Consider the following 15,196-nt stretch of genomic DNA (forward strand, 5'->3'; position numbering starts at 1 on the left):
ATTTTGGATAATAAAAAAAAGTATATGGTTAGTCTATATTTTGATTTATAATTAAAGTGAAAGCAGACAATTTTGTAGTTTGTTAAGCAAAATATTTTTTCTGTTAGCTAGTTTGTAGTTTATGCAATATTAATTAATGTGAATCTTCTAAACTCGAGAATTAAATTTCGTAAACTAATATCACTATGTCCTTAAGAGAATTATACTAAAAAACACTAATCATAAAACTGTAATATGCAATTAAACTCATCTATTAATTGACTGTTGAAACTGATTGCAAAATTTTATGCTTATGTTTTACATCTTAACTTTCTTGTTGTTTGATGCATAGTGAGAAAATTAAGCACAATATTGCGCTAAGAAATAATATTTATTTAATAGCTTATGTAATTAGAGCATACATTCTTATATATATTTAGATGTAGCTTAATAGTAATGCTGTTAAGACTCTTTTATTTTAACATAAAACTAACTTATTTGTTTATCTAACGTTTAGTTTTGATATATATCAAGTATAACTAAGCAAAAAATATAAGCTTTTGTTTATATTTATAAATGATGAATCACACTTACATTTGATAGATAAGGTAAAACAAGTGTCAGGAATCTGCTGCCAAAACATTTTTATTTAAAACCTCAAACTTAGGTATTGCGGCAAAAACTCACATTTAGGCTTATATTAGTTGTCATTAATTATTGGTATTTGGGTTTTTCTATTTTTTTTTAACCTTTGATTATAACAACTCTTTTCTGATTGTAATAATTCTATTTCATGACTTAAATCAAAAGAACACTTTAATTCAAAAATATTTATATATTGTGCAACTATAACTCTTAGAAATGTTTACGATTTTCTTTATAAAATATTATCTAGAATATAAATCGAGTAAATTTTTATTTAAAAAACAAATTAATTTTTTGTGATGTCACAATAAGTTTTTCATAGTTGCATAAATTGCTGTAACTAGAATATGCTATGTTTAAATCCGATTAATTTTAGCGCAAATTAAGGTGCTTGTATAAAAAACAAGTTTATATCTTATAACTAGATAATTATCTCGAGTTTTTTTGTGTAACTTAAATTTATATCTACAAAGAAATTATTTCTAGTGAGGTAGGCAGTGATTTGTAGCAAAATTTCAACTTCAGTAACATATATATATATATATATTTTTTTTTTCTAGTCAAATGGTTCATCTTTTTGCTTTTTGGTTACTGTTTTTTAGCGCATTACGGCTCTTATAGAAAGTTACTTAAAAAAAACCTATTTCGTGTAATGTAAATAAAATTTTATATTTGTAATTTTTGTAATAACTTAAAAGAATTTCAAAACTTGTATACCAAAAATTTTTACATAGTTTTGTTACTTACGATCATTAGATTAGTAGTATATTTAAAAAAGTTAACATAAGTTTAAAAGAGAGTTTAAAGGTTGCTAAACATAAAACTTAAAAATATAAGAATATATTGCACTTTATAAAAATCAAAAATCATAACTTTATTGACCATAAAAAACATTTAAGTTTCTTAGTATAAGTTCGACTAAATAATTCTTAATAGCAGAAACAAGTCTGGTTAAACTATGTTTTTTTGTGTTATAAAAATTTTCTTATTCTTTGATAAATATACTGACGAGACAAGAACAAAATAATAAGCTCATAAGTTTTAAAAGTTTAATTTGGCATAAGATTATACTTAGAGACTACGTTTTTAAAGAGTTCCTAAAAACATATTATGTATTAGATGTAGAAAAAAACAATTTTTATTTATTTAAGTCGTTTACCCTTAAGTTTACTTTAGTTGTGTAATACATTTTCGAAAATTAATTACGATAGATTTTAAATTATTAAAAATAATATTTAATAGACAATTAAATAAGTATTTCAATGTATAAAAATTTGTAATAAAGGTTTTAAATACTTTAAACAACATGTTAGTTATTTTTATACAACTTAAAACCTGTACTTCAAATTCTTTTTAGTTTTGCGTATTTATAAACATATGTCTTAAAAACTCAATAGTTTCATTGAAACTTTTTTAAATTGAGTTGAACAATAAATCAATTAATAACAAAATTATTCTAAAACTAGTTTATATATAATTCAAGAGATGAAATTAGTCAAGAAAATTTTTATAAATCATTTTTTATTTTTTAACCAAGTAATGTAATGAATATACTAGAAAAACTTACTTATTATATAAAAAAAAATTTTGTAAAGTTTTTTATTAATAGACTTTTTTGATAAATTTGCTTTTTTTTTCCATAAAGTTTATTAAAATTAATACCTAGTTGTAATGATAAGTTTACAGCTTTAAAGTCGTGCTTTTTGTTTACTTAAGAAATAAATCTGAAATCATAAACTTTGCATCTTTTTATTATTAGTACGCGCTGAAGAATTAAATATATATTATATGGTTATTTAGAACACTATAATTATAGCTAAACTTATAGTATGTTTTATTACATTGTTCAGTCGCATAACGACAAATTTTATTATATAATGAATAAAACTTACTAAAATTGTTTAAACTTTTAAAAACATAGTTGACATTATTAAGCTTTCATAGAATCTATTTATTAAAAAATGTATACTATTCAAAATTTCAAATTAAATTTACTCTCAAATATTATACAAACAAAAATTTGGATATAAAATAACAATTATATTTAAAAAATCTGGTATATTTTTACTTAATAAAAGTACATTTGTTCATTCAATCAAAATTTGCAAAATTAAAACTTAATTTTGATTCTTTTTGCTGTATATCTATAGTTTTAGTAATTTTTATTTGAACAACTACACATATTTAAAATTTATTAACATCTTTCAAAATAATTTTACTTTGATATGTAAAAATAAAGTACTGTTTGAATGCTGCATTAAGTTATTATACTTTAAATAGTTATTGACTACTCAGAGGAAAATATAGTTTGGTTTTATTTGTCTTTTTTGTATCAATAAAACAACTAGTCAACAATTAGTCTAAAGTAAATGAATAAATTACGTCAACTATATTTTGTAATCCTTCAATTTTAACGACTAAAATTGTTATGCTAATATTTTAAAAATAATTTTTAACTAGTTTTTTACAAATATCCCACTGTTATTAAATTTTGAAACATTAGCGCATTAAAAATCATGGTTTATATGAAATAGGTAAATAAGTTAACCAAAACTCACAATTTTTACTACACATTAGTTTTATATTCAATAGCAATAACTAAAAAATAATGCTTACTATGTAAATTTAAAACCTTTAGCGCATAAAAGCGCGTACAATTGGGACACGTTCATAATCCGACCGATCAAAATCCACCCGATCAAAATCGACCCAGTCAAGTTCGAGAACAGCTTACCGACCGAGGGTAAGGGTTAGGGGTAACAGTTGTAGTGGAAAATAAACAAAGAATAAACATCATAATTGCAATAAGTATATATAATAAATTAATAAAGTAAGAAAATATAAAACAAAATCGGGAGAATTCTGAACGCGGGTGGATTCTGATAGTAAACCAATTTTTAATTGATAGTTTAAAATTAATAAAATACATTGAACGTTTGTGGTTTGTGACTTAAATATTTTTTTTTTGTAAATACAACTTTACAAACTGATTTACCATTATAGAAGTTGTTGAAAATACTTATATTTAATTCTTGGGATGTAGATTAATTTAAAGTAAATGTTATGATATTCTTTTACAGTTTTAAACATTTATAAAAAAAATGTCTATTAATTTGTTAGTTTTTTTGTTGAAACCTATAGATGTTTTAAAGTAGTTAGAAGTTGTAATATAATATAAATCAATGTAAAAATTAACTTGAAAATATTATATTTTATTGAAATAACTTGATTAGCTTTCATTTAATTATGACTCAGTAAATATTTTAAGTTATTCTTAAGTTGTTGTAGTTAGCACAAATTAGGTACGAATTGTACGCGGGTTTAAACTAAGTATGTAATATCAAAATTTCATGCTTAGTAAGACTCTCGATAATCATTTCAATATTTTCATTTCTATAAGATTATAATATTAACCGCCCGCGATAGAGTGTCTGGTATACAAATTTCAATATTAATTTTTTTTTTAAACTTTGTATCATATTTTTACATAACAAAACTGTAATATTTTGACATAAAAACATATTTAGAAATGGATTTTTAAACTAATGACTACTGATATAAAATAATTTTGTCCTAAAATTTTGTGTTGTTCAAATTTAGTTGGAATATATTTTTTAAATCATCTAACTCAAACTGTTTATTTAAATCTGATATTTAAATATCAACCTTTGTGAAATTACAATGTAATTTCTATTTGTAGTATACATGTAGTTGCTCAAGTTTTATATGCGAGACACATCATGTGTCTCCTTTGGATGTTTTAGTGGCAAAGATTATAAAATTAGTATAGCATAACTTACTGATACGTTATTTGTAATAATATAGCTTTTTAAACCAATTTAGTTTTGCCATAAGTTTGTAAGTGAAATTTATTTTTTTACTTTTAAGTAAATTAATACATTAAAACTTATTTATGTATGTTTCAAACTAAACAGTTTACTTTTTTTTAATTACTAATTGTAAGCGCTGTGATCCGCTAGAAACTAAGGGTTATGGACAACTTGTTGGGTATTTTATAAATCATGATAAATTATAAGTCATTGAAAATAATATTTACTGTAAGTAGCTTGTGACGTTACAAAATGTTTATATTTAATAAAGTGAGTCCGTTTATTTTATGTTTAGTATATAAATTAATCTAAATTAACTTACACCTAAAATTAAAATGCGCGTTAATAAAAAAAATGTTGTATACTTTAATTCAGTATTACATATTTAACGACTTACTCTTCTTTAAAATTTATCAAATTATATACTTCTATATATATTTTTTAATATAAAAAACATTCTTTTTTGATTTAAAAGAATTAGCAGTTTATTTAAACATATTTCTAGTGATTATTATAAATTCTATGAAGCAAAGTTAAAAAAATTATAAAAACATATTTTGAAGCTGTTGTTTTTAACTTTTTCGTTTCAAACCAAATTGAAACTTTATAACGTAAAACATTGTGCTATTAAGAACTTTAATGTGTTAACTTTCTTTAAACTTCAAAATAAAGTTAGTTAATATTAGATAAATTAGAAGCTGTTTATATGAAATGACAATTCAAGTGGTTTTTATTTCACTTATGCTGGATTTTGTTTTTTTAAACAATGTATTTTATTTCAATTAGGTTTTAATCATACAATTTTTTGTTTATAGTCGTTTCATTTTAAGTAACATTAGTAACAAGTATTAAAATTTCAAATTTTTTTTTTAATTTTGTAAACTTCCAATGAAAGCTCGATTAATCTTCTCAGTAAACAATTTTGAACTGTCTGATTTTTTAATCATTTGCATGTATTTAGCTTTGAAACTAACATTAAATATTTAAAAGCATGTAACTTAAAATATGGTTGCTAAGTAGTTATATTGAAATAATACTTATCCATAAAATTGTTTACGTTTTAATTTAGTTTTAAAGTTTTTATATATATTTGCAAATTTAAAAAGCTTTAAAAAAATCTTGTCAGCATACGTGGTTGATAAAATTTGATATTTTATTTTTATAAGTGATTCCTAGCTAATAATGAGTTTATTCATAGTTGAGTAAACTTTGAATTTTTTGTAAATAAGTTAAGTTAGAACGTGCACTTTATTAGTTTATTATATTTTGAATAACAAAATTTATAAAATGTTATTAAGTATTTTTGTTTTTTACAAAACATTTAAAATTTTGAAAATAAGACATCTTTAGTATAAATCATTAAAAACTATTATTACTTGCAACGTTTGACGATAATTCAAACAGTCATAACATAATTTTCAACAAAATATAAGTTATGTACGAATAAATTACAAATTGTTTACACGTAATATTATAAGAGCTTTGAAGCTCTGAAAGTTTAAAAATTTTAAGGGAATTATATGACGTAAAACTGAATTTTTATTTTCACTAAATTAAAATGAATGTTTGTGAAAAGTGAATTAGTGATATCACTAACAAAATATATATATTCATAAACAAATATAAACTTACTAGCTGTTTTAGTAAAACAAAAGGTTTTTATATGTGATTATAATTTATTTTTTGGTCAGAGATCACTTTAATACGAAAATCATAAGATACTTCAACACTTATAAATGCTTGTTCTATTGAACTTTTAAACATAATTTATTTGTTTTAAAACTTCAAGATTATTTTTTAATTTAAAATAGTTAGTTATAAACTACTAACTATTAAGTATAAACTTATTTGTATGAACTTAAAGTAAAGTTTTTTTTCCTACAAATTAGAATAGTAAATATTTTAAGAAATGCTTAAAATATAGATTAGTTTAATCGAAAATAATTTTTACTCTATATACAATAAATAGATGTAATTTAAAGTTAGATTCATTGTAGTACTAATGTTAGATGCCAATTGAACTATTTACGTTATATGTTAATTGTGTTTTATATAAGAAGCCATTAAACAACTTTGGAAACTCCTGTAAAACAAAAGTACAAATCTTTGTGATAGCACTTTTCCATGAGCTTGTAGATTGATATATATTAAGAGATTGGTTTTAATTTACTTGATTTTATACAAAAACTGTCTCAAGAACACTGTATGGAAAATTGTTATGTATTGATATGTTTTGTTTCACGCTCGCTTAGTAGCTTCATTAAAAACCCGCAACTGCTTGCTTCATCTTTTCGTTCATGAATATTAAATAGTAAACATCTCATGTAATTGGTTTTAATCTTTTAGCGAATTGAAGCGCTTACAATAATTATTATTAGTAGTTTGTATTTTACTAAAGTAATCCTAAAACTTATTAAAATTATCATCAAAAAATACCGACCTGTATAGTGAAACATTGCAATATACTAAATAAAAAACACATTGTTTTTTTTCAATAAAGTTATAATTGTCAGCTAAAGTATATTTACAGTTATACTACAAACTTCCTTTGTTATGCTTAACGGTTATTTTTAATTAAAGATTCTAGTTGTGGTCAAAAATAACTTGTTTTAATTCTTTTAGAGTGCCTTACTTTATAAATGTTTTTACATTAAAAACATTATTTTGCTTAGTTAAACAAAACCTACATGTTTCTTATAAATTGAAACCTTTAATAAATTTAAGGTATTTAAAAAAGTAGTAAAAGTGTATGCACAATATTTTTTATTATGTAATAAATAGTACACAACACAAACATATACTTCAATAAAATAATTCATATTAATTCAGAATAGTAAATTAAAGTCTCTAAGCTGGTTTTATATTTTTAGCGTGTAAACACGCTTACATTAAATATATTAAAACAAGATGTAATTTCTTAATGTGTTAAAAACCATAGAAATTAACATTATCTATAATCAATTTGTGATGATTAACAAGTTAAAGATACTTAAATATGCAATATTTTGTTTTCTTTGTCTAAAACGTTGTTTAAACTTTATTTCTAAAAATGATTTAGTATAATGTACTAATAAACTTGATAATTAAATTAATATTATACATTATTTACCAAAATTAATAATTTATAAATAATAATCAACATTTCACTGAAAATAAAATGTAAACATGATTTTAAAAACAGTCAGTGGCAAGGCGCATTTTTTTACAGAGCTAAAGCTATGTGGAACAGACTACCTCAGGATATAGTATCTTGTGAGAAGGTAGAACAATTTCGATTAAAGCTAAAAAGATTTGATTTAAATACAATAAATACTAGAAAAATTCTCTAATTTTCCACTATAAACAAAAGAAAATATATTCGTTTCCCTGCGTCTCCCCCCTACAAACTTTTAGTTTACTTATTTTTTTTGTAATTATGAATTTTGTTTTATAAGCGATGATTTAGACAAACTTCTTAATTGTGTGTACTAAGTAATATATGAGTTTGAATTTTTTGAATTGAATTTTTAATTTAGTTTATTTGTATATCATAGTGTGTTTTTATTTAAATTATGTTTATATATATATAATATATCTTAAAATTTTGAATATAAGTTTATTTTCTTTTTCTCTTTTTGTGTGTCCTGTTTAAGTGGCTCAGGTTTTGATGCCTGAGTCCAACATTGCACAATAAAAATATAATAATATAATCAAAAAAATATAATAACATATAAATTTTTTTTTTCATTTTATTATAACTAAAAAAGAAAATCAAGTTTTACATTTTTCACTTTTTTGTTATCAAAAGCTTATTCGTTTGCTTTTTGCAAAAATGAAGGTTTAAGGAAGTAATTTATCTACAATTATTTTTTCCCTAAGATATTACACTTTTGAGATGTTTATAAAGGTAAAGTAAACGTTTTCAAAAGTAGTAATTATTAAATTTTATAAATTTAATTGTTGCAAGACTTTACTTAATTTTTTTATTGTCAAATTTTAAGCTACAATTTTAAGTCATAAAACACCGTTATAAAACAACATATGTTTTAGAAAATAAATATATTCATTTAGAATCTATATCAAGCTTATTAAAACTTATGCAAAAAGCATCTTTATGTAACATTTATGTGGCGTTAATTTATAACACACAATTGCCCATATTATAACTTTATTTATAAAACCTTATTGTTCAAATAAAGCGCTTCGTGAGTTTTTTGTAGTATTTAGCGCTTCTGAGACGCTGTAAGTATTAATTACTTAAAATTTTATAAACTAAAAGTTTTTGAAAACATATAATGTTCTTTAAAAACCGTAAGTTAAAATTCTTATTCTAAGTTAATGGTACACTGATACATTTTTTTAGGTTTAATTCTAGTTTTTGAAGTAAAATGGACCGAAACATAGACTGTATAATAAGTAATAGCTATTCTGTGTTTAGATCAAAATATCAAAGTGTTCTATTTTATTAGTTTAAATAGTCAAAATCAACAATAATTTCTTACATGATTTACAGTTAAAATATTAATAAAATGTTTACAACAACTTTTAAATTTTGATGAAATTAATTTAATAAATTTATAATTTTAATCAAAATATATTAAAGCGCTAACAAACGCTTTTCAGTAAAAGTGTAAAAAGAAATAAATAATTTATAATACTTATTTTCAAAAAAAGTAAAAATCTATTGTTTTACAAGCAATAACGATTTTTAAACATTTTATATGTTATTCTAAGATCCTAAGAATTTTGCACATGAAATATTTTAAGATACAAGCCTAGTACACACTTGATTATTATTTCAACTGCAGCATCTAATTTTTCGTTATTCCAAATGACCGTTAAGTAAAATTAGTTATTTAAGTACGATATCTAACTAATAAATTCTCTTTTAAAGTTTACCACTTTTCGTGACGTAACCTAAAAATCACAAATGCTAGCTCTACAAAAATAAATTTAAACTCAATACTGTTACTTGCTTGAACTTATAGAAAAAATCACCTTTCTTTGCTTAAAAGTTAATGAAAGTTTGCAATAATCAATGTTTCTAAATAAAGTATTTGAATCTAAATGTTGTAACAAAAACAAATAACAAAACTATTAAATTTTAACTTACATTTATTAGTATATTTTATTAACTACAAAAATACCACGAGCACAATTGGAAAGTACTTAAAAAATAGTCCCAATGTTTGAGTTCTATTAAAAAAAGCTAGAGGGTAATTGAAGAAAATACTGTGTTTTTTTTTCCTTTGTGAACTAATGGCTAGTTTGCTTGAAATTATTAAGATTATCAAATACATAGTTTTAAAGCTTAAGGATGTTTGATAATTTCCGTTTTATTTGTAAGCACTGTGATGCACTGAAAACTAAGGATTTCAATAAAGCTAGTCAGCAGTAGAGTTAAAATAATATATTTATAGTAATAAAATTAACCTTTACTGCAACATACTACCTACGTCACAAAAACCTTAATTTTTATAGAAAATCTACATGTACACTTTTAAGTTGACATGGAGTTTGATCATACCAATTCGATCATCACACTACAAGCCTTCTTGTAGACTGATTTTTACATGATGATGTTTTTGGTCTGTAGTTTAATCAGTATGTTAACTTGAGCTTGTCTCACGGCATACAAAAATTCATATCTTGGCTCTGTAGATTCTTTCCGATGTATTACATATAAATTCCAATTATGTACAAATGTATAAAAAGTTATAGCTTCTTAGCTAATATTCTTGTTAACTTCTTTTTGCACCTTTGTTATAAATAAGTTTGAAACCATTCAAATGAATTCTATTTTATTAAATTTGTTGTTATCAAATGTTTTACTAAAATTTATCAACAGGAAATTTTATCAAGTGATTTTTTAACAACTTAAAATACATTAAATTGAACTTTTCTCAATATTAATAGCAGATTTCAAATTATTTAAATATTCAAATATAAACTCTAAAAATTTAGTTCAATTGTTAATTTATTTTTTTTTTAACCACTCATCAAATTTTACTATAGTTTTGTACGATTTTTAGTATTGGTTAGTATCCTTTTTTACAAAATAATTTTAATAAAATTAACTAAGTATAAGGATTACTAGCTAATATTGATTTTGAATGTTAAATATAAAACTTTACTGACATCATGTCACAATCATTTGCTTCATTTTAAATTACATGAAAATGCAGAGTTTTAAATAATAGCATCGTCTAGTCTTTTTTCTTTCAAGCGCATTAATGCGCTTACAGTTGTTTTTTGAACAGTATGTGTTACAAAATTAGTTTAGTTTTTAACAAAAGTTTCACTGATTAAATAACGTTAGGAAACTTTTAGATGAAGGCAAAAGTTATCAAAAACATTTTAAAGTTATGTATGTTTGTTGTCTAAATATAGCACTTTATTTAAGTGAAAAGTATCATTTAGATATGTTATTTTAATCCTTATAAAAACGTTATCAAGAAAATATTTTAAAGATAATTTAACTAGTTTTAACTAGTAACTAATATTGCCCTGATTTAAATAATCAATAAACTTAGTGTTCACCAATTTGTTGCCAATACTTACTTTACTTAATACTTTTATGTTGCATTTTTTTACAAATATCAAATTGATTATTCACCTAAATTGGTTTATAAGATTATAAAAGATTATTTTAACTAGTGAATTGTACAAACAATAAAAACAATAATTTATATTTTATGTATTTTATTTAACCTTATAGAAAAACACTATTAATTAAAATTATATATCATTTTTTTGAGTCTTAAAGCGGTAAGAGTGCATTGAAAAGTTTAAGTAGTAGAAAGCGAAAAATTATATAGCTTTCAATTATTTATTTAAACCATAAAAGTTGTCATGATTTTATTTAAAAAGTTAAAAATTAATCTTCATTGTGTCTACTTTTTTCAAATCACGCTTTTTAAACCTATTTAAATAAGTGTACTACTAACGAGTGATCACGACAATTTTTTTTATGATTTGTATAATAAATAGCTATTATTGATTCAAACAGTAGACAACTATCCTAATAATAATCAAAAAGTAAAGCGCTTTTTTATGCACTAAAAATTAAATATAAAAATCTATTATCAATTTCTTTAGTTCATCACTATTAAATGCATTTTGTTAGAACGTAAGTTTGTAGGTAAAAAATACATCAATCGACACTAATCATTAACTTACAAACGATGCCGTTAAATATGTTGTTCATAATATAAAAAAACTTATTTATCCTAAATTCTATGATAGCAGACATTTTTTGTAATTAAACGCAAAAACTAGTAAACTAACATACAATACAATTATACGTAACTAAAAATACTTAATTTGAATTAAACAAGCAGATACTTTTAAAATATTTATTAAGCACATAAATACAATAGATGGTTTAAAGAAAAAAAATTAACAAAATCTGACTAAAAATCAACAACTAAAAATTGTAAACTGTTTGAACATGAAACAACAATTCACTTTACAAACAAAGTTAAATAGAATTTTTCTTAATGATACAATTGTCTTAAAAAAATTCTTAACAGTGTTTACATTTAAAATGTTTTAAGGATGAATTATGTTATCTTATTTTAAAATCGACAAATTATATAACTAAAATTCAGATTTAAGCATATGCTCTATTTAAAAGCAACTTGAATAGCAAAAAATTAACTAAGTTCAATTTTTACTTAAACAATGTTAATACTTAACTTCTAGTTTTTTTATTTAATTGAAGTACTACCAACTGAAAAAATGTATTCTTCTAAGATGCAAGCCATCTTTTTCATACAAATAAAAATCTTATCAATTTAACAATTGGTTGATAAATAGTCAAAATTGAAAAGAATAAACCGTAATTCATCTCGATTACGTATATAATACTTCACTAATTTATTAATAGTTTAAATAATATAAAAACATTTAAAGCAAATGTTTACGATTAACATGTGACGTAACTTAAAAACAGAATTTAATTTTTTTAAATGCTTAAGTTTATAATAGGTTAAACTTGCTGTTAGAGTTAATGAAGAAAGTAAAAAAGTACATAGAGTTTAGTTTCCGTTTCTTCTTAAAAAAAATTGTATTGTCTTTGTTTATAATTTGTTATTCTTAAGCTCAATATTAGGAGTAAAGTTCTATTTTTTTATTTAATAGATTAACAAAAACGAAAAGCGACGGGTAGTTTATCACCAGGTTATTTACATTTGACTTTTAACTTGTTAGCGAAATAATGCGCTGAAAATTCACTGCGTTCTATTAATACTAAAACCTAAAACGACGGAATTTTATATACATCTTACTGAAGCAAACATTCATTTCAGTTTGCTTTTGACGTCACTAAAAATTTAATTTTGATAGAACTAGGCAGTACGTAATATTTATTTTTGTAGCTCTTTTAACTTGTAGCATTTGTTAAATTTTATAATTATAGTTGCATAAATTTACTAAAACTTAAGGATTACTAAATATTTGTATTAAATGCTAGGGGCGTCGTACAAAAATCAATTAAGTAAATTTAAATTCAGTTTTTGTTGACGACATAAAGAATAAAGTTTATGGGTAAAACATCTATATGATCAACATTATAGTAAAGTAGCAATTGGCACAAACCAATAAAAACATAGCTTTCTACAGCAAGCCTATGATATGAAACTTATAAACAATGACAGGTTTTTCTAAATTAATAATTTTAAACAACAGAAAAAAACTTTTTACAATAAACAAAACTCTTAATGACATTCACAAACTTTTATGTAATATTATAACGGATATAAACATCTCATTGTGTGCTATAATTTAATTATGATATATAGATTATAATATTTTAACTATATTTTATTTTTATTATTTAATATTTATAATATAATTACAAATTAAAAAATTATGCAAAATTAATGAAACAACGAGCTCCAATGGAGTCTTACATTTTTTTTAATATTATTGTTTAATTTGTTTAGATTTTTAATTATTTAAAGAGTCTGTTAAATTCTAAGTTTAAATTTTTATGTTTTTGCGAAATATAAGCGTTAGTCAAGAATATTTTTATACTATTTTGAACGAATAAACTTAAAGTAGAAAGAATATCTAAAGTTTTCGGTAGACTTTATAAACAAAACAAAGTACATTATATTATAAATTTTGAAGTATAGTTAAACTGAAAACTCTTATAACGTTTATGTTAGAGTTTTACAAGTTACTAGTTAATTCAAGTGTTAGTTTCTTCAGTTTTCTTATAAGTTTTACTATTATGTAGTCATTATGTTAGTGCATTTCTGATCAATTGTTGAGCGCATATGTTAGCTCTTTCAACCGCAAAAACAATGATTTTTATTAGATCCTAACTAGTCTATATACAAAGGAACTTTGTTCAATTGACTTATACTTAAAAATTATTAATAATTTAATAAATTACTTAATTTATAAATTAAACCAAGGGATTAATACAGTCTTCAACAAAATATTTTGACAAAAACTGCATTAGCTTTAAACTTATAAAAAAAAGCTGTAATAAGAAAACGACATGTCATCAACATATAAAAAAAACAAAGATTAATTCAGATTTAATAATTAAATAGATAATACAATTCTTTCAAATGGACTATAATTGTTTACATTATATCTAATTGAATATTATCTAATGATAAAGCGGGAGTGATTCTATTATAAAATCAATAATTTATATTTTGGCCAAAAGATAAAAGTGTTTTTCTATTTCAAATCTTTTATTAACAACAAATAATTATTAGTTATAACTAAGGATGTCTAAAAATGAAAACTTTGTTTTATAAAAAACTTACTTTATTAGAAACTATAGTTACAATGTTAGTTTTCTAAATTAAAAAACTTAGAAAAGTTTACTTAGAAAATATTTAAACTTTTAGCTTTTTATTTTCATTTTGTCTGATTATTAGTATTTTATATATACTAGATTCCTATTTCTACTATATACTTCAATACTATATACTTAAAATAAGAAAAACATAAGAAACTTATATTTACAAAAAATCATTTATTTATTAAACAAAGATTGAACACAACAAAAACTAACTAACCGAAACATATTTATAAACATATACATAAAACAGTTAAGAGTCACAAAATTCGATAACTAAGCAATGTTATTGAAAAAACTTTGAACTAAAAGTTTCATTTTTTGTATCATAAAAAATGAGGTGATAAGTGTAATCTGAACAAACATTTAATAAAACAACTTTGTTTTCGAAACCACATGCACAACATTCATTTATAGTAGGTTTTTCATTCTCAAATTCACAGCGAATTAAAGTGAAATTCCTTGTAATGTTGTCAAAAACTTCCCAGCTATCAGCAATTTCTCCCCAGGTGCTGTCATTTTTCCCAGCAGTTACAAACATTTTGTTGCCAATGCTTATTGAAGAATGGCAACATTTTCTTCTAATCCTATCAGGTAAAAAAATCCATTTGTTTACATGATGATCATATGCTTCTACTGATTTTAAATCCCTGTTAAACCTGTTTTTACCTCCACTAACTATAACTTTACCTTCGAAAACTGTGCAATTTCCGTATCGTCTGATTTTGTTCATTCTTGCTATATCTTACCATTTGTTTAGTTTGAAATCGTATTTATAACATTGATTACCATAATTACTAAACGTATACAGTTTTTTCATGAATAGACAAATAATACTCCTCTTATCATTGTGTAAATAGTTATTTGGATAGTTTTGAAAAACTACCCCTTTTGAAGATAAATAATTACAGAAACTTGCTTTGATGAAGAATTTGTCGTTAGA

The sequence above is a fragment of the Thalia democratica genome, chromosome 2, assembly GCF_965202585.1.
Source record: "Thalia democratica chromosome 2, ktThaDemo2.hap1.1, whole genome shotgun sequence".
Taxonomy (NCBI): Eukaryota; Metazoa; Chordata; class Thaliacea; order Salpida; family Salpidae; genus Thalia; species Thalia democratica.